The 22,186-nt window shown below is 40.6% G+C and overlaps 1 non-coding gene across 1 annotated transcript; it reads right to left on the bottom strand.

Moving 5' to 3' along the window:
* Positions 1-698: 698 nt before the first annotated feature.
* On the bottom strand, positions 699-805 carry LOC141722327 (small nucleolar RNA R71). Its single transcript, XR_012575348.1, has one exon. It is a non-coding gene; the product is annotated as a small nucleolar RNA R71 (small nucleolar RNA).
* Between the last annotated feature and the right edge of the window lie 21,381 nt (positions 806-22,186).

Here is a 22,186-nt window from a genome sequence, read left to right as displayed (position 1 = left end):
CGTGAATATTAGTGCGTGATTTCGCCCTAACAAGTTTTTGGCGCCGCTGCCGGGGACTCGGCGTATTTGTTTAGTTTATGTACTTACCATCATTGGTCATTAGGACTCAGTGATTAGGACGTAGTAGTTAATTACTCTTTTCGGTTGTGTTTCAGGTACTTTAGCAAGCGTTTATGCAAACTCGTTCTCATGCTCGCAAGAGGACCTTAGATACAGCTGAGGAAAAAGACGAAGTTTTTGATACTCCGGAGAAGTTAGATTTTGAGGATTCGGATTCAGGAACTGAGCAGAAAGAACCAGTACACATGGGAGATCGTATTGTTCAAGCTGATCCAGCTCTTATGGATTTTTCTCGGCCTAAAATTGATGACATTCAGTCAAGCATCCTTCATCCGGCTATTCAAGCTAACACCTTTGAAATCAAGCCGGGCACTATTTAGATGGTGCAGAATTCTGTTTCTTTTGGAGGAGCGGCAACTGAAGACCCCAACATGCACATAAGGAATTTTGTCGAGATCTGTAGCACTTTTAAGTATAATGGCGAGACTGATGAGGCTATCAAGTTGAGGCTTTTCCCATTCTCACTGAGGGATAAGGCTAAAGACTGGTTACATTCTGAACCAGTTGGGTCCATCACTACGTGGCAAGATCTTGCGCAAAAGTTTCTGGTGAAGTTTTATCCAATGGCAAAAACTGCTGCTATGAGGAGTGCTCTTACTCAGTTTGCGCAGCAACCTACAGAATCTATGTGCGAGGCTTGGGAACGCTACAAGGAAATGTTGAGAAAATGTCCACATCATGGAATGCCGGATTGGATGGTAATCACTGGTTTTTATAATGGTTTGGGGGCCCAATCTCGGCCCATGCTCGATGCAGCAGCTGGAGGCGCCTTATGGGCTAAAAGTTATACTGAGGCGTATAATCTTATAGAGACAATGGCTGCAAATGAGCATCAAAACCCAACTCAGAGGATGACGTCAGGCAAGGTAGCAGGTATTCTGGAAGTTGATGCAGCCACCGCTATTGCAGCCCAGCTCCAAGCGCTATCAATGAAGGTTGATTCTTTGGCTACGTATGGAGTTAATCAAATAGCTATGGTTTGTGAGCTTTGGGCAGGTTCTCATGCTACGGATCAGTGTTCTCTTGTCAACGAATCTGTTCAGTATGTGAATAATTATCAGCGACAACAGCAGCCTGTGCCAGCGACCTATCATCCTAACAACAAAAATTATCCAAATTTCAGCTGGGGGAATAATCAGAATGCTATTCAGCCACCATATCAGCAAGGAGTAAGTAAACAGTTTAACCCACCTGGATTCCAGCAACCACAGCAGTATGCTACAAGGCAATCATATCCTCAACAGGGAAGTGCAGTTGCACCTACTAGTGCTGATTTTGAGGAACTTAAGCTGTTGTGCAAGAGTCAGGCGGTTTCTATCAAGACCTTGGAAAATCAAATCGGTCAATTAGCCAATACAGTGCTCAATCGTCAACCTGGCACTCTTCCCAGTGACACGGAAGTACCAGGCAGGAAGGAAGCTAAAGAGCAAGTCAAGGCTATTACCTTAAGGTCTGGAAAAGTAGCTGATGCTGAAAAGGCAAAAGAAGTCGAAGCTGAAGTTAGAGATGAAGAATCTAAGCAAAAGGAGAAAGCGGCGGAACCAAAGAAGACTACTGTTGAACACACTCTGCCTGAGGCTAATACAGGGGAGAAACAGCTCTATCCTCCACCACCTTTTCCTAAGAGATTGCAGCAACAAAAGCTGGATAGACAGTTCGGGAAGTTTCTGGAGGTGTTCAAGAAACTTCACATCAATATACCTTTCGCTGAGGCTCTGGAACAAATGCCTAGTTATGCGAAGTTTATGAAGACTATTCTTTCAAAAAAGGTGAAACTGGATGACCTTGAAACCGTTGCTCTCACGGAAGAATGCAGCGCGGTTCTGCAACAAAAGTTACCAGCAAAACTGAAAGATCCAGGAAGCTTCACCATTCCTTGCACCATTGGCAATCTAACTTTTGACAAGTGTCTTTGCGATTTGGGAGCAAGCATTAATCTGATGCCGTTGTCGGTCTTTAAAAAGCTGGATCTGCCTGATCCAAAACCCACATACATGTCGCTACAATTGGCGGACCGTTCCATTACTTACCCAAGGGGCATAGTTGAGGATGTGCTCGTCAAGGTGGATAAGCTCTTCTTTCCTGCAGATTTTGTTATTCTGGATTTTGAGGAAGATAAGAAGATTCCCATAATCTTGGGGAGGCCTTTCTTGGCTACTGGCCGTACTTTGATAGATGTGCAAAAAGGGGAACTTACTATGCGGGTCCAAGATCAGGATGTGACCTTCAACGTATTTAAGGCATTGAAATTTCCTACAGAAGATGAGGAGTGCTTAAAAGTGGATGTGATTGATTCCGCAGTTACTTCGGAACTCGAGCACATGCTAATGTCTGATGCATTGGAAAAGGCCTTAGTGGGGGATTTTGACAGCGATGATGAAGATAGCAACGAGCAATTACAATATCTGAACGCTTCTCCATGTAAGCGAAAGCTTGACATACCATTTGAATCTCTTGGTACTTCTGACCTTAAGAATGCTGAAGGGAAGCTCAAACCATCAATAGAGGAAGCACCTACCTTGGAGCTAAAACCATTACCTGAACACTTGAGGTATGCTTTTTTAGGTGATTCATCTACGTTACCTGTTATTATTTCAGCTGACCTTTCAGGTAGTGAGGAAGACAAGCTTTTAAGGATTTTGAGAGAATTCAAATCGGCTATAGGATGGACCATAGCAGACATCAAGGGGATAAGTCCTTCATATTATATGCATAAAATTCTGTTAGAGGAAGGTAGTAAGCCAACTGTGGAACAGCAGCGAAGACTGAACCCGATCATGAAGGAGGTGGTAAAGAAAGAAATTCTGAAATGGCTAGATGCAGGCATCATTTATCCTATTTCTGACAGCTCGTGGGTGAGCCCCGTGCAATGTGTACCTAAGAAAGGAGGTATCACTGTGGTCGCAAATGAAAAGAATGAGCTCATCCCTACTCGAACAGTTACAGGATGGAGAGTATGCATGGATTATAGAAAATTGAACAAAGCCACAAGGAAGGATCACTTCCCTCTCCCATTCATTGATCAAATGCTTGACAGATTGGCGGGACATGAGTATTTTTGTCTGCTGGATGGTTATTCCGGGTATAATCATATTTGTATTGCACCAGAGGATCAGGAAAAGACTACCTTGACTTGTCCATTTGGTACATTTACTTTTCGAAGAGTTTCGTTTGGGTTATGTGGCGCCCCAGCCACCTTTCAGAGATGTATGATAGCTATATTCTCTGACATGATTGGAAATAACATCGAAGTGTTCATGGATGACTACTCCATCTTTGGACACTCATATGATAAATGTTTGAATAATCTGCGCACCGTACTCAAAAGATGCGTGGAAACTAATTTGGTGCTTAATTGGGAGAAATGTCATTTTATGGTGCGTGAAGGCATTATCCTTGGGCATAAGGTCTCTAGCAAAGGTCTGGAGGTGGACAAGGCCAAGGTGGGAGTCATTGAAAATCTTCCCCCACCTAATTCGGTGAAAGGAATCCGTAGTTTTCTCGGTCATGCGGGTTTTTATCGGCGATTCATCAAGGACTTTTCAAAGATATCTAAGCCGTTGTGCAATTTACTTGAGAAAGATGTGCCTTTCAAATTTGATGATGAATGTTTGGCAGCATTCGAGACTCTCAAAGGGAGTTTGATCACGGCACCAGTTATTACAGCACCAGATTGGACAGAACCGTTTGAGATGATGTGTGATGTGAGTGACTATGCGGTAGGTGCAGTTCTGGGACAGCGCAAGAAAAATCTCTTCTATGTGGTCTACTATGCGAGTAAGACTTTAAATGGGGCCCAATTGAACTACACCACTACTGAGAAGGAGCTTTTGGCTATAGTCTTTGGCTTTGAGAAATTTCGATCTTATCTGTTTGGTACGAAAGTAACAGTATTCACTGATCATGCAGCTATTCGCTATCTGGTTTCTAAGAAGGATTCGAAGCCGAGACTCATTCGTTGGGTGCTTTTACTTCAGGAATTTGAGTTAGAGATCAAAGATAGAAAAGGTACTGAGAATCAAGTAGCTGACCATCTCTCTAGGTTGGAGAATCCCGATTCTACTTCACAAGATAGGACGTTAATCAATGAATCTTTTCCGGATGAGCAGTTGTTTGCAATTCAGGAGGAAGAACCATGGTTTGCAGATATTGTAAACTATCTTGTCAGCAATATAATGCCGCTTAATTTGACATCCGCTCAGAAGAAGAAGTTTCTGCATGAGGTGAAGTGGTATATGTGGGATAAACCATAATTGTTTAGATAGGGAGCTGATCAGATCATCAGGAGATGTATCCCGTTCTGTGAGACGGAGGGGATATTACGAGACTGCCATTCCACGGTTTATGGTGGACACTATGGAGGTGAGAAGACGACAGCTCGTATTCTGCAAGCAGGTTTTTTCTGGCCTACTTTGTTCAAGGATGCTCATCAGTTTGTTTTAAGGTGTGATCGTTGCCAAAGAGTGGGAAATTTGTCAAGGAAGGATGAGATGCTTGAAGTCGAGGTCTTTGATGTATGGGGAATCGATTTCATGGGGCCTTTTATCTCGTCTTGCAATAATCAGTACATCTTGCTGGCAGTCGATTATGTCTCAAAATGGGTCGAAGTTAAAGCTTTACCGACAAATGATGCAAAGGCAGTGCTAAATTTTCTTCATAAGCAAATTTTCACAAGGTTTGGAACACCTCGGGTAACCATAAGTGATGAAGGATCGCATTTTTGCAACCGTAAGTTCACTTCTATGATGCAGCGTTATAATGTGAATCATCGAGTAGCTACTGCCTATCATCCGCAAACAAATGGTCAAGCGGAAGTGTCTAACAGAGAGATAAAGCGCATTCTAGAGAAGGTTGTTTGTCCGTCAAGGAAGGATTGGTCTTTAAAGCTCGATGAAGCTGTTTGGGCTTACAGAACAGCATACAAAACTCCACTTGGGATGTCACCGTTTCAGTTGGTGTACGGTAAGGGATGTCATCTACCGGCGGAGCTTGAGCATAAGGCCTACTGGGCATTGAAGAAATTGAACCTGGATTTAGATGCAGCTGGTAAGAAAAGAATGCTTCAGCTTAATGAACTTGATGAATTTCGACTGCAAGCGTACGAGAATAACAAAATGTATAAGGAAAAGGTGAAGAGGTGGCATGATAGGAAGCTACATCCTAAGTTATTTGTGCCAGGGCAACAAGTTCTGTTATTCAACTCTCGGCTCCGACTTTTTCCTGGGAAGTTAAAATCAAGGTGGTCTGGAACTTTTATTGTCAAAACTGTGTTTCCACATGGAGCGGTGGAAATTTTTGAGAATGATTCGGACCAAGCATTCAAGGTTAACGGTCAGCGGTTGAAGCACTACTATGGGGACATGGCAAACCGAGAGGTGATTAGTGCCATTTTGTTGACTACTTGACAAAGGTACGGAACGTCAAGCTAATGACGAAAAAGAAGCGCTGCGTGGGAGGCAACCCATGAATTGTTGTTACAGGAACCCTTAGAAGTTAATAACCTATCCAAAAACACAAAAAAATCAGAAAAAAGGGGCTGAAAAAAAAAATTTCCAGAGACTCTCTGCGCGCCCGCGCAGCTATGCTGAGCGGCCGCGCAGCTTGCTGCGCGCCCGCGCAGAAATGCTGAGCGGCCGCGCAGGGGTCGAGTTCCAGAAAATTTTTTACAGTTCAGAAAAAAAAAAACACAAAACACAAAAACCCATCACAGCCCATAAACCCACGAATTCTTTTCCCATTACCCCATGATTTTATCCCTCAAATCCACTCCTAATCTAATTTAACCTACTCCACACCCTATATATACATACACCTATCCCACATATCTCCCACAAACTTCCTACACTTAAACCCTCTCATAAACATCAAAAATCAGTTCTTACACACTTTTATTCACAAATCAATGGCACCCAAGAGAGCACGCACTATTGACAGCAGCAGCACAGTTCCTACTGCTGATTCATCAAGGGGTACAGCTGCAAGGCCTCGGTTAACTGACAAAGCTGTGGAGGAGGAGTACACTAGGCTGTTGGGGAAGCCGATTCTGAAGGAGAGGGGGTTTTTACCATCAGGGAGGGATGGTGAGTTGTTGCCCATGATTGCAGAGAAGGGGTGGATAGCTTTTTGTGAGTCACCCGAAGCAGTACCGATGAGTGTTGTTCGCGAGTTCTACGCGAACGCGAAGGCTGAAAAGAATGGGTTTTCTGTAGTTCGTGGGCTGACGGTTGATTATCATCCTGCGGCGATTCGCCGTGTGATTGGACAGCGAGAGAGGAAGCCCGAGGAGGAGAACTGGAATGAAAAGACTACTGAGGATTTTGACTTGGATTTGATTTGTGCGACTCTCTGTCGACCGGGCACAGTTTGGAACCGCAGTCCAGCCAATAATGAGTATCGTCACTTTCCGGCGATCGCCATGAACAGGTATGCCCGTGCATGGAATGCATTTATATGTGCTAATATTTTGCCTTCTTCATATGCACACGAGGTCACAGTTGAGAGAGCACAGTTGTTGTGGGGAATTCTGAATGAGGAATACTATGTGGACCTTGGTGAGTTTATCTACCAAGGAATTCTGAAGGTTTTGAGGGGATCAAAGCATATGAACATCCCTTATGCATCCACGGTTACGAAGCTATGCCGAGCAGTAGGAGTGAACTGGCCGGCTCATGAGCAGTTGCAGTTGCCAGCAGCTCCGATAGATTCTGGCACTCTGAATGGGATGCAGGAGTGGACCGGTGGTGAGCCTGAGGAGCATGGGCTGGGTTATCGTCTTCCAGGAGGACGTCCAGCACGAGGTGCTACTATGGCTAGGCCAGGGCGTGGTGAGGCTGGTTCTTCGAGAGCTCAGGAGGGTGCTGGGATGGGTGATGCCCAGTATAGGAGGCTTTCACGGCGGATGGATGCCATGTATGAGACGCAGAGCAGGTTTGCTCAGGAGCTCACCCTTGCGTTAGGGACTGCTTTTCGAGGCCTTGGAGCTGATATCCAGTGGCCAGTTTTTGGTGAGGACTCTGCATACCCGCCGCCTGATACTCCACCCACTGAGGGTGATGATGATGATGACTCCGAGTAGGTATACCCTGTGTTCCTTTCTACTACCTTCACTGGGGACAGTGAAGATTTTAAGTTTGGGGGTGGTAGTTAAGGAATATTTTGTGTGTGTCATATAGCTGCATATTCATGATAGTTAGTTCATATAGTTGCATAATTTTTGCCATATAAGTTTTTTTTATAGCTTTATTTATTTGTCATATCATATAGCTCATGCATATACCATGATCCCTTTTGCAATGATTTATCGACTGAATTGTGATATTGATGCGAGTGTAGTGATAGCATTAAAGTGATATTAAGTTGTGTAGGTTGATATGCATGCCAAAAGCACTTGTATTTTCACTAAGTCTTAGAGAATGCTTAAGGGCTAGATTGTTTTTATGATCTGATTATTTTCGAGGATAATCTATTTATTATGCTTAGAATTTGATAATAGGTTCTTAGTGGTAAAGGCATGAAAAAGAAAAAAATGGAGTAAAAATGGAATTTGTTGCTAGTTGTGGCTAGGCGTCAAATGGCTAGTAGCCGGCTCGCATGTTATGCGAGTAGTCTAGGGTTGAGCAAGATGGAGCGAAACGCACTTGCTCAGAGAAAAAAAAAATTATTTTTGCATAATTGATCAAGAGTGGGCTCTTTGGTATTCGAGTTATTAAGTTCTTAGGGGACTTTGTGCCTAGTGACCTAAGGCTTTTAGAGTCTGGGATCCGCTAACCTAACGCTCGTTACATGGATACCATTGTATAAGTCTTTTGTGGACCTCACTCATTGCACGGTCAAATAAGCATTTGAGTTGTAAATAAAAAGCACGATTCCGTAGTAAGCTCTAGAGTTCTTGTAGTGTTGTATATCACTTTGTGCCTATAATTTTTATTCCTTGTATAATCGTAGGATTGCCTTGAGGATAGTCTAGTCATAGTAATTGGTCTAGTTCCGAAGCATATCAGTTAAGCATTTGCACACACCACGTTTCTGGCTGTATGTCCGTTTGCATGAGTTTATTGATCTTTAGTGTCTAACTGCATTCGTTGAGACGTGACAATTTGGTTGGTTAATTGTAGTAAGGGGGATCGTTGCATTTTCACATAGATTGCATTCATGCATATTTTTATTTGTTTTGAGTCTGTGACGCTTGAGGACAAGCATCGATTTAAGTTTGGGGGTGTGATAAGTGGCATTTTATACCACTTAGAACATCTTAAAATGACTTAAATTGGTATCTTGAAATCAAGTATTTTGTGTATTTGATGCGTTTTTCTAGTGTTTATGCATTTCAGGGTATTAGTTGCATTTCGGAGGAGGAATCATCAAGAATAAGCCTTGGCATGTGTTCATCATTGCGAGAGGAAGAGAACGGGCAGATTACGGCGAAGAAACGGAGCAAACCGGGAATTTTTCCAGCAGGGTCGGGGAAAAAGCTGAATTATTTTAGACTTCTACTTCTGTTTGGCTTCCAACTTCTATGTAATCTGAGTTTTATGGGACTATTATATAAGTAGATTTGAGACGTTTTCATAGAAAATAAGAAGGAGATTATGTTTTAAATTGTGTTGGCGCAAGAAGCGAAGGAGATAAGGAAGAAGACCGATTTAGCACACTGCAGCGAAGAGGAAGCATATATTCTTGTGATTCTTGTTTCGTTGTAACGTTGGATGCTAGTTTTCTTGCTTTGACTTATTTACTCTTGTGACGTACTCTGTTTTAATATAATTAGTTTAGTTATTATTTTCTTGTGTTGATTATCATGATTTCATATGAACCCATGATGGCGATAAGTTCTATTATGGGCTAATCGTGATCATGGGGTTGCAACGGATTTATTATGAAATTCTTTAGTTAATTGTTTAATACTTTAGTGTGTGATGATTGCATGATATCTAGTATTGGTTGTGCGTATTCGTCTTATGTGCGTCACGAACATATAAGATAGGGGGTTAATCTCTTGTGAAGCGACGGTGGACCTTGAGATTTAGAACTTGCCATGCTAGCATAGGTTCATGTACGTTGTGCATGATTAGTGGGTAACTCTAACAGTTTTATTTGCCCTATGTAATCAAAAGGAATAACTTGTGCTCAAATCGTTGTGTTGTCAATTTCTGTAGACATATAGGAACTCAACATAATTGATGACTATTCAACTTCTATCTTAATTGTGGATGCTTGGTAGAATGGTATTAGTACAATGAAAGTTGGCTTTTATCAGTTTCGTGTTATTCGATTAATATCATCACTGTCACATGCTAAAGGTAATAACAATGGCTATAGAAGGAAGTAATAATGAAGTTGTGATTTCATGAGTGTTTTATTATTGATAAGTTGAAGTGTTAGTTAAGTGGTTAATTAAGTAGTTAATTATAGTTAATATTTAATCAACAATTTTAAGTGTTATTATCTTAACATTGAGAAGTAGTCATACATTGGTGAGTGAGTTTAATTAGACAAAAACTTAGTCTGAGTCTCTGAGGGAACGAACTAGAAAGTATTCTATATTATTTGCGAACGCGTATACTTACGTGAATATTAGTGCGTGATTTCGCCCTAACAACAGTCAACTCTATTCTCTAGAAAAGGTACTTGTTCTTTTAACTTGTCTTGATTAATGTGCACAAGTCTTAATTCATTGACCACTTTCTCAAGGTCTTTGATCTGCTAACTTAACAGTTCATTATCACGACGAGCATAATCTAAGGAACCTCCTAGATGATAAACTAATTCAGCTTGAGTAAATGTTACCTCTTTTCTTGACGATGAAGCTTTTCCATCAATAGCCATAAGAGCAAGATTCTCATCTTCTTCATCTTCACTATCAGTATCATCCCAGCTTCTTCCCTTTGCCAGTTAAGCCCTTTCAGAATTACTCTTCTGATTTGAATCATAAGAGTTCTTCCTTACTTGCTTTGGCTTCCTGCATTCTGTGGCGAAGTGTCCCAACTCATTACAGTTATAGCATCTAATGGTGCTCCGATCAACCATCCTTATTTTGTATCCACCACTACTGGTGTTAGAGGATGAAGATCCACCTATCTGGAATCTGTTGTAGCTGGACTTGTACTTGAACTTGGGATTTCTCTTGAATCTGACATTGGAGAATCTCTTGACAATTTGGGCCATTGACTCATCTTCCAATTGCTCCAGCTCTTCCAAGGAATAAAAATTATCACTGGATTGATTTGTAGTAGGAGGATCATATTCTGCTACTATCACATTTTCCTCAGCCTTGGAAAACTGTACCATTCTCTCCGACTGTTGAGATTGTTGTTGTTGTTGACCTTCAGCTACAAGAGCAGTAGATGTGCTGACCATTCTATCTTTCCCGTAGACTTCCTTTTGCTGAATCTGCTCCAACTCATAGGTTTTCAACACACCATAGAGTCTATCCAAAGAAATCTCACTCAGATCTCTAGCTTCTCTAATGGCAGTGATTCTATGTTCAATATGAGTTGGCAGTGTTAAAAGGAACTTTTTGTTGACCTCCCCGATTGAATAATATTTCCCATTTATGTTTAGGTTGTTGATCAACGTATTGTACCTCTCAAACACTTCAGTAATTCCTTCTCCTGGATTTGATTTAAAATGTTCATACTCAGAGGTTAGGATATCCAACTTTTTCTCCCTAACTTCCTCTGTACCTTCATTAATCACCTCAATAGTTTCCCAGATGTGTTTGGAATTTTTACAGTTTATCACATGTCTATTCATCAAGGGATCGAGGGAATCAACTAAAATTAACTGAAGGCTGGCATCGAAGGAGGCTTCTTCTTTTTCAGTAGGAGAAAAATCCTCAGGCTCTTTTGGATAGGTTCTAGCTTTGGTAATCACAACATCATCTACTATCACCTCTGGTTTAATAACCATCGGAGTTGTTGGACCCTTCTTTAACAAGTTCAGATATTTGGGATTTGTAACTTGTAAAAACAAGAGCATCTTCTTCTTCCACATGATATAATTTTCTTTATCAAATAGTGGAATTTTAACGGTTCCAACTTTTTGTGAAGTCATTATGAATTTTTTGAATAAATAAAAATTCAAGGAGTTGAAAAAATCACAAAAGTCTAGGATCTTGATTTGTTCGTTAATCAGAAGGCTCTGATATCAATTGTTAGGTCTCAATGTGTTTGTAGAAGGGGGGTTGAATACAAACAATACCAAATAATCGAATTAAATGCGGAATAAAAATGTGAAACAAAATTCAAGTTAAATAAGAATATTATTAAACTTGAAAGGTGTTACAACAACTGTATCGATTACAAGGAATTAATCTCAAATTAATTATCACAAATCTAGAATAAATTCGACATGAACTTTTTCTATTTTTGCAATTAAAAGATTCAAATGCTAAACGCAATTTGAGATTAAGTTCTAGGGATTTTAATCCGCTAGATAGTTACACAAGAACAAGATAAAGATTTCTAGCGTTTTGGATTTAACTTTACAAACTAGAAATTATGATCTTGAAGTTTGCAGATGAAGGATAAAATATTTCTTCCGCGGCTGCTTTGTTTTTGTTCTTGAGTTGTGTTCTGTATATTGGATGATTATCAATGTATGCTGCTTCTGTTCTCTTTAAATCAATCAACAGACTCTCATTTAACTGGCAAGACAATCATGCGCTCAGCAAGACAATCGGTAGGACTATTGATTGTACTAGCAAGACAATCTGATTGAACTACAATGACTTTCGATATGACAATCAGTTGAACTAGCAAGACAATCTCCTTCCCAGTAGAACTTTCGGTATGACTATTGAAATGACTTGGCACGACAATCCAGATTGTCATGCTAGTTCATTTTCAATTGTCTCGCTGATTTAAGACTGTTTTTAATCCAATTAAACTTCTGAAAATTCTTAATATTAATTCTGAATTAATTAATCAATTAATTTAATTAATAAATAAATTAATCTTTGCAGATATAATTTATTTTCTTAATTAAATTATATGACTTAATTAATTAATAGAGAATTAATACTAATCCTGAGCAGCAACCATTCTTCTGAAAATCTTCTGAAAATCACTGAGAATTATGAATCAATTCCACCACTTCAATGTTGACACTCGATGTACTGTCTGGTTCATGAGTGACTAACTTCCGTGACATAGGAGATTACACAAATGTCAAATGCTACAACTGTGGTGAGAAAGGCCACATATCTCCTGATTACAAGAAAGTGAAGAGTGACAAAGGCAAGGCTCTTATCACAAAGAAGAAAAGCTGGACATACACCTCAGATTCTGAAAGTGAGGAGAACTATGCCTTGATGGCAAATGCTGATATGGCAAATGCTGAAAGCAGTACTGAAGCTGCTGAGTTAAAGGTACCTCAAACTACTTATGCCTTTCATACTAATGATATTAATGAGTTGAGAAGATATGTTAAAACCATGTTCATTAGTTATAGAGATCAAACTTTAACATGTGAAAGATTAACTTCTGAAAATCTTGCTTGTAAAAAGAGGAATGATTATTTAGAAAAAGAGTTAGTCATGTTCCATCAAACTCAAAAAGATAGAGATGATGCTTTCTATGTTAAGGATGAAGTACTTAAAATGAATGAATCTCTAAAAGCTGACTTAGAAAAGGAAAGAGATATTATCAGGACTTGGATTAACTCTGGCAGAACAACTCAGAATTTGTTAAGTAGTGAAAACTGGAAAGAGGGCTTAGGTTATGGAGATGATAAGAATGATAAAGGAACTGTAGATGTTAAGCCTAAAGTTGTTAAACAAAAGCAAAAGTTAAAACCTGTTAAGTTTGCAGCTATAAAGTCTGATACTGAGAAATCAGAAGTTAAAAAGGAATTAACTTCTGACAAACTAAAACAGGAAAAGACAACTGAAGTAAACGTAGGCTTGATGACAAAGAAGCAGCTTAAGCATAAGCTGAAAGATGTTCAGAATGCAAACAAGGTAAAATCGCCTAGAAAAAATAGGAATGGAAAGGAAGGTGTGAATAAAAGCAATGATTATAAGCATGTTCCTGATGCTCCTCGAAAAACGTGTCATAACTGTGGAAGTTCTAACCGTCTGGCTTCTTTTTTCAGGAAGAATAAGAACATAAACTCCTTACCTTCAAAGTTAGGAGTTAAGAGTCAGTTTGTTAGATATAAGCCACAAAATCCTTGTTTTCATTGTGGTAGTTTATGGCATTCCATTTATACTTGTAAGGAATATCATAGTTTGTACTATGATTATTATCAAATAAAACCTTCTTTAAAGAAAGTTAGCATTGTTCCTTCTAGTGTAAGTTCTGATTCAAAGTCTGATAGTGTAAATTCTGATAAGAAAAATGTTAACATAAACTCTGATGCTAAATCCGCTGCAAATGTTAACAAACTTAACAAGGCCAAAGGATCCAAGAAAGTTTGGGTCCTTAAAACTAATCATTAGTGGTCTTTGTGATTGCAGGCAACAGAAAAAACATCCTAGTAATGGACAGTGGATGTTCAGGACATATGACTGTAAATAAAGCCCTGCTATCAGATTTCGTGGAGAAGGCTGGCCCAAGTGTTTCTTGTGGAGACGGCAACATTGGAAAAACATTGGGATATGGCAATATCAATCTTGGGAATGTCATCATTAAAGAAGTAGCTCTGGTCCCAGGACTTAAACACAATCTGTTGAGTGTTTATCAAATCTGTGACAGAGGTTATCATGTGGATTTCTTTGAAGAACACTGTGAAGTTGAAAGTAAATCTACAAGAAAAGTTATTCTAAAAGGATACAGGCATGGTAACATTTATGAAGCCAAGATTTCAACAAGTACTGATGGTTCTGCAATCTGTCTGATGAGTAGAGCATCAATTGAAGAAAGCTGGAACTGGCACAAGAAACTCTCTCACTTAAATTTCAACAATATAAATGAACTAGTCAAGAAAGATCTTGTGAGAGGACTGCCAAAGTCTGTATTTGCTCCTGATGGCCTTTGTGACTCTTGTCAGAAGGCTAAACAAAGAAAATCTTCATTCAAGAGCAAGACCGAATCATCAATTCTTGAACCTTTATCACCTTCTACATGTTGATCTATTTGGTCCAGTAAATGTCATGTCTATTGCAAAGAAGAAATATGCTATGGTCATAGTGGATGAGTTCACCAGATAAACATGGGTGTATTTCTTGCACACAAAAAGTGAAACTGCATCTATCTTGATTGATCATGTCAAGCAATTGGATAAATTGGTTAAAGACTCTGTGAAAATAATAAGAAGTGATAATGACACTGAGTTCAAGAATTTTACAATGGAAGAGTTCTGCAAAGACCATGGAATCAAGCAGGAATTTTTTGCTCCTGGAACTCCACCGCAAAATGGAGTTGTTGAAAGAAAGAATAGAACTCTCATTGAAGCTGCACGAACAATGCTTGATGAAGCAAAGCTTCCAACCTATTTCTGGGCTGAAGCTGTGCAGACTGCTTGTTTTACTCAGAATGCAACACTCATTAACAAGCATGGAAAGACACCATATGAGATGGTGAAGAAAAAGAAGCCAAATCTGAAGTATTTTCATGTATTTGGATGCAAGTGTTTTGTTCTTAAGACTCATCCTGAACAGCTATCCAAATTTGTTCTAAAAGCTAATGAAGGAATCTTTGTTGGATATCCACTTTCCACAAAAGCCTTCAGAGTCTACAACTTGAGAACAAGGGTGGTCATGGAATCTATCAATGTCTCTTTTGATGATAAAAAGATTACTGGACTTGAAGATTTCAATGATCATGATCAGCTGAGATTCGAAAATGAAGAATTAAATTCTGATACTGAAAACCCTGACAGTCCAAGTCATGATACTGCAAACTCTGATGGATTAAACTCTGATATCATTGAAACTGTGGTGACTACGTGAAAGGAGAATGCACCTGTGCAGGGGGAGCATACTGAAGATACAACCACATCTCAAGAAGCATCAGAACATACAACTGGCTTTTCATGTTCTGATTCATCAAGTTCTGATAAGCCAAGTTCTGATAGTTCTGAAAATTTAAATTCTGAAGAATCCAACTCAGAAAGCATAGTTTCAGGGGGAGCATCAGAAAATGTTGATGAAGATAGCATGGATCATGGGGGAGCATCCAGTTTTAGAGAAAACCTTCTATCTTCAAGGAAATGGACTAAATCACATACACCTGACTTAATAATTGGAAATCCTGATACAGTTGTCAGAGTTAGAACAACTACTTCAAGTGAATGTCTTTACAATTCTTTTCTTTCTCAGACTGAACCAAAGAAAGTGGAAGAAGCTCTTTAAGATGCTGATTGGGTGCTAGCAATGCAGGAAGAGTTAAATAAATTTGAAAGAAACAAAGTCTTGACCCTAGTGCCAAGACCAAAGAACAGATCTGTTGTTGGTACAAAGTGGGTATACAGAAACAAAACTGATAGTGATGGCATAATTACAAGGAATAAATCAAGGTTGGTTGCTAAAGGATATTCTCAACAGGAGGGAATTGATTATGATGAAACATTTGCACCAGTTGCTAGATTGGAAGCCATAAGGATATTTTTGGCTTATGCTGCTCACAAAAAGTTTACTGTCTTTCAAATGGATTTGAAAAGTGCTTTTCTCAATGGAGAATTGGAGGAGGAAGTATATTTTGAACAACCTCCAGGCTTTGTAGATCCCAAATATCCAAATCATGTCTACAGGCTTGATAAAGCTCTTTATGGCCTTAAGCAAGCTCCAAGAGCATGGTATGAGACTTTAGCTCAGTTTCTTCTGGAAAGTAGATTTAACAGAGGAACTATAGACAAAACATTGTTCTACCTCAACCATGGAAAGGACTTACTTTTGGTTTAGATATATGTTGATGATATCATCTTTTGTTCTATAAATGACAGACTTTGCAAGAAGTTTTCCAAACTGATGCAGTCCAAATATCAAATGAGTATGATGGGAGAACTTAGCTATTTTTTGGGCCTTCAAGTCAAGAAGAATGAAGAAGGCACTTTTATTTGTCAAACCAAGTACATCAGAAACTTGCTGAAGAAATTTGTAATGCAAGATTGCTCAAGTGCATCCACTCCCATGGCCACTGCAACAAAACTGGATAAGGATACTGGTAAATCAGTAGATATTATTGATTACAGAGGTATGATTGGCTCTTTACTCTATCTAACTGCTAGTAGACATGATATCATGTATGCTACCTATCTTTGTGCAAGATTTCAAGCAGATCCAAGAGAACCTCACTTAACAGCTGTGAAAAGAATCTTGAAGTATCTTAAGGGAACAACTGATCTGGGATTGTGGTATCCCAGAGAATCAGATTTTAAACTAATAGGTTACTCAGATGCAGATTTTGCAGGTTGCAAAATTGACAGGAAAAGCACTAGTGGAAGCTGCCAATTTCTTGGAGGCAGATTGGTTTCTTGGTTTAGCAAGAAACAATAGTCAATCTCCACATCAACTACAGAAGCAGAGTACATTATTGCGGGAAGCTGTTGTGAATAGATTCTTTGGATGAAGAATCAGTTACTGGATTATGGGTTAACGTATTTTAAAATCCCTATTTACTGTGATAATTAATGTGCTATTGCTATTGATAGGGATTAATAAATCCCGATTACATAATTAAATATTACAATAATTATAAATGGTTTGGGCTGCAAGGCCCAATAAGAAGATGTATGACATTCAGACCAAAAAGGTCAACACATTGATCAGGCCTGATGGACCAGATCAGGCCTGATGGAGCAAAGATGGACCAAAAACCCTGAATATTAATTAATTTCGTAATTAATTAATAAGGGAAAAATCAGCTATTGAGAAGAGTCCCGATTAGGATATAAATCCTTGCAGATTAGCCTCAGAGGGACCTAAAAGGATAAGGAATCAGTTTCCTACTACTTAGGACTCCAAAGATTATTCTAATTATGAGACTTGCCTACCAGGTCTCCTATACCAAGTCCAATTCAAAGACGATCAGCATCTATATAAGGGGTCTCACCCCCACCAATCAGAACTACATTTTTTGGCTTGATTCTCTAATTCATAGAGATACGTAGGCATCTCGTAAAGGCAGAGTTAAGCTACGAAACACGAGAGCAACCATTAAAAGCCTTGAGCTCCCGAACCTTAGCAATAAATACAGCAAATAATAACCTTAGTTTTTTATCCATAACATTTGGCGCCGATTGTGGGGAGCACAACAATAACCATGGCGAGAACAGGGAGAACAGTTAGAGCCCTAGGAGGAGAAAGACCAACAGGGCCAACCCAAGTGATCTCTTTAACTGTGGAGGTGCCTCCTCACTCAACCTATGCGACAACATAAAGAGAAGCCCAGGTAGGGGCAACTGAACTTCAGCCACAAGGGACGATCCCCTCGGCTACTCAAGGTACGAATCCTCAAGTTCAACAAATACATACACCTGTGAGTTCTCGACACGTCGGGTACGAATATTCAACTGTTGTTACTACTAACCCCCTTATGGGATGCCCCTTTACCCCGAGGTTGGAGGAAGCGGACATGCTGGGCGGAGTGAAGCACGAGGGCGATCGCCCCCATATATACGAGGTTTGGCTCCTATTGTCGAGGATCAGGAATTTTCTGGTCCTTACACTGAGAGAGACTCTGGATCTTCGGATGATGAAGTAGCCCCAAGAAGGAGACATGCTGGCAAAGAGCCGATGGCTGAAGGTAGCCAACGCCCTTAAAGCACCCAAGGGACGAATCCCCAAGAAGTGCAGGAAAGAATCAGGGCTCACGAGGCTGAGATTCAAAGGCTGAGGTACGACCTGGAGGCGCACCAGACCAACAGACCCCCAGCACCTCCTAGGGGGAGAAATCATCCTCCCATCATAGACCATGATGGTCCAGTGCAGAGAAGGGCTGTTGTCCCAAGGGCTGATCCAAGCAATCTTCTTCCCCTTGGAGATCCTGATGATCCTACTCCACCCTTCACTGAAAATATAATGAATGCCCATATCTCAAGGAAGTTCAAGATGCCAACTATAAAAGCTTATGATGGTACAGGAGATCCCGCTAATCATGTTAGAACATTTTCTAATGCACTGCTGTTGCAGCCCGTGAATGATGCTATTAAGTGTCGGGCCTTTCCTCAAACCCTGTCGGGTATGGCTCAAAGGTGGTATAGTCGCTTGCCCCCAAATTCTATTGGGTCGTTCAGAGAATTAAGTCAAGCTTTTATTAAGCAATTCATCAGTGGGACAGTTCATGAGAAAAGTTCAGCATCTCTTATGAGCATTGTGCAGGGAACAAAGGAATCCTTGAGAGATTACCTGAATCGTTTCACAAAGGAAGCTTTAAAAGTCCCAGACCTGGATGATAAGGTAGCCATGATAGCACTGCAACAAGGAACTAGGGATGAGTTTTTTAAGATGTCCTTGGCCAAACATCCCCCCGAAAGCATGTTGCAGCTCCAGAATAGGGCAGGGAAGTATATCAAGGTTGAAGAAAGCATGAGGAAGACCGTAATAAATAATGAGCCCACTGGAGGCAAGAAGCGGAAAACTGATCTAGAGTATATTGCCAAGGACAAGTATCCTCGAACCGAGCAAAACTCTGATTCAACCCCCAAGAAGGGAGGACCTGGGCAAAAGTTCACTGAATACGCTAAGCTGAATGCTCCTAGAAGCCAGATCTTGATGGAGATCGAGAAAGATAGAGATATTCGTTGGCCTAAGCCCTTGAAGGTTGATCCTGCCAAGCTAGATAAGAGCAAGTATTGCAGATTTCACAAAGATGTTGGTCATGACACCGATGAGTGTAGGCAACTGAAAGATGAAATTGAGTTCCTCATTCGAAAAGGAAGATTGAACAAATATACAAGAGAATGAGGGGATAGAAGCAACAAAGTGAGAAGGAACTTTGATGACTGAAGGAGAGATCAAGAAGATCAGGGGTGAAATCCCCAACCTAGGGGATCGGTGATAAATACAATCTTCAGAGGACCGCGCCCCCAAGGGCCTGTGATCAACACAATTTTTGGAGGACCAACTGCTGCTGGGTCATCCAAGAACTCCAGGAAAGCATTTGCTCGAGAAGTTATGCATATTGTTTTGGAAGCCCCGAAGAGGGCCAGGACATGAGTAATTATGTCTTTTGATGATTCTGATCTGGAGGGTGTGAAATTTCCCCATGACGACCCGTTGGTCATAACCCCGATAATAGGGAACAGCCCGGTAAGAAGGGTCCTTGTGGATAATGGTGGTTTAGTGGATATTTTGCTCCATGACACCTTTTTAAGGATGGGATATAATGACTCTCAATTGACCCCAACCGACATGCCGATATTTGGATTCGCAGGAGTGGAATGCCCCGTAGAAGGAATAATCAAGTTGCCAACAACCATAGGACAAGAACCAAGGCAAGCAACTCAAATGTTGGACTTTGTGGTGGTGAAGGCTAGTTCGACCTACAACACTATCATGGGAAGAACAGGGATACACGCCTTTAAGGCAGTCCCTTCTTCTTATCATTCAGTTATGAAGTTTCCGACTCGAGATGGGATTGGAGAAGAAAGAGGATATCAAAAAATGGCTAGAAGCTGTTATGTGGCCTCTTTGAGGGCAGATGGAGTTGGGGGGCAGGTTCTTCCTATTGAAGATCTGGATATCTGAGAAAATGATGAGAAAAGGGGAAAGCGAGCATAAGACTTGGTTTCAATTCCTTTGGCCCCCGAAGACCCTGGGAAGGACACTTTTATTGGAGCAACGCTCGAGGAACCTTTTAGAGGGAAGTTGGTGAAATTTTTGCAAGAAAATAATGATGTTTTTGCATGGTCAGTGGCTGATATGCCAGGTATAGACCCGGAATTGATTATCACAAGCTGAATATGGACCCAAATCAGAAGATGGTAAAATAAAAGAAAAGAAGTTTTGCTCCAGAAAGGCAAGAAGATATAAAATAGGAAGTGGAGAAGTTCTTGGAGGCTGGTTTCATTGAGGAGATTCAATTTCCAGAGTGGTTAGCAAACCCTGTAATGGTGAAGAAGGCTAATGGAAAATGGAGGATATGTGTGGACTTCACTGATCTAAATGATGCCTGTCCTAAGGACTGTTTTTCATTACCAAGGATCGATACCTTGATAGATGCCACTGCTGGGCATGAAATGCTGAGCTTTATGGATGGATTTAGTGGATACAATCAGATTAGGATGCACAAGGATGACATCCCAAAGGTATCATTCATCACTGACTTTGGTGTTTATTGTTATCTTGTTATGGCATTTGGTCTCAAGAATGCAGGAGCCACCTATCAAAGGTTGGTAAATAAAATTTTTAAGGATCTTATTGGCAAGACTATGGAAGTCTATATTGATGACATGTTAGTCAAGAGTCTAGTAAAGACTGATCATATAGCCCATTTGAGGGAAGCTTTTGAGGTCCTGAGGTACCACAAGATGATGTTAAATCCTACAAAGTGTGCTTTCGGAGTAGGGTCTGGAAAATTTTTGGGATTAATGGTCTCCAAGAGAGGGATCGAAGCTAACCCCGATAAAATAAAGGCAATCCTGGACATGGAACCACCAAAAACTATCAAGGATGTTCAGAAGCTCACAGGAAGGGTTGCTACTTTGGGACGGTTCATCTCTAAGTCAGGAGACAAGTGCCTATCATTCTTTAAGTCACTAAAAAACATTAAGGACTTTGTATGGAGTGAGGAAAACCAGAAGGCTTTCGAAGAATTGAAGAAATACATGGTGCAGGCCCCGTTGTTGGCCAAGCCAGTTTTGAATGAAGTTTTATTCTTGTACTTGGCTGTTTCAGAGAGTGCCTTGAGCGCTGTATTGGTTAAGCAGGAACTGAAAGTCCAGAAACCCGTATACTACGTCAGCAAAATTCTGCATGGTGCTGAGTTAAATTATTCAACTATTGAGAAATTTGCTCTAGCCTTGGTAATGGCTTCGAGAAAGTTGTGTCCTTACTTTCAGGCTCATCAGATTGAGGTGCTAACGAATCAGCCCCTGAGAAATATCATTCACAGTCCCAAGGCAAGTGGGAGATTGATCAAGTGGGCAATAGAGCTGGGAGAGTTCGATCTCAAGTATAAGCCACGAACGGCAATAAAAGCCCAGGCACTAGCTGACTTCGTGGTGGAATGTACCATACCCAACCAAGAAGTCAGGGGGCAGGAAGATACCATACCTCAAGACAAGGAAGTCGATAATGGGGATAAAGAGAAGGATGATAAGGAGAAAGAATATTGGGTTCTCTATTTTGATGGAGCATCAAAAACGAATTCAAGTGGAGCAGGTTTGGTTTTATAAAGCCCTGATGGGTTCTTAATTGAGTATGCCATGAAGTTAGACTTCCCAACCACAAACAATGAGGCAGAATATAAAGCTCTGATAGCTGGTCTTGGCTTAACAGGGACACTTAGAGTCAAGAACTTAAAAGTCTATGGAGACTCAAAGTTGGTCGTATCCCAGGTGAAGGGAGAGTTTGAGGCAAGGGATGAGACGATGGCTAAATATGTCCGCCTAGTAAGGGCTGTGATGACCCAATTTGATGAATGCCATGTTGAGCACATTCCAAGGGAGGAAAATGCTAAGGCAGATGCGTTGTCAAAGTTTGCTTCATTTGAAATGGAAGAAAGTTCTGGAAGTGTATACTATCGCGTTCTGAAAACACGGAGCATTCATATTAAGCTTGTGGCTCCTATAGGCCTGGGGACATCATGGATTGATCCCATTAAGGCTCACATTCAAACCGGCCGGTTACCTAATGATGCTATTGAAGCACGAAAATTGGCTGTTTGAGCACTTAGATACTCTTTAATAGATGGAATTCTTTATAAGAGATCTTTCGTGGTTCCCTACTTAAGATATCTCAGGCCTAATGAGGCTCGCTTGGCTCTTGAAGAAGTACATGAAGGCATATGCGGGCAACACTTGGGGGGCAGGGCCTTGGCTCATAAGATAACCCGTTTAGGCTTCTATTGGCCAAAAATGATGGCTAATGCCAAAGAATATGTGAAAAAATATGACTGTTGTCAGAAGCACGCACCAGTTTTTAGACAACCCCCCGAGATGCTGACCTCTATCAACTCGCCCATCC

This window comes from Apium graveolens, chromosome 4, assembly GCF_009905375.1.
Source record: "Apium graveolens cultivar Ventura chromosome 4, ASM990537v1, whole genome shotgun sequence".
Taxonomy (NCBI): Eukaryota; Viridiplantae; Streptophyta; class Magnoliopsida; order Apiales; family Apiaceae; genus Apium; species Apium graveolens.
Note: the sequence above shows the minus strand (reverse complement) of the source record. Positions and strands in the feature narration are given on the sequence as shown.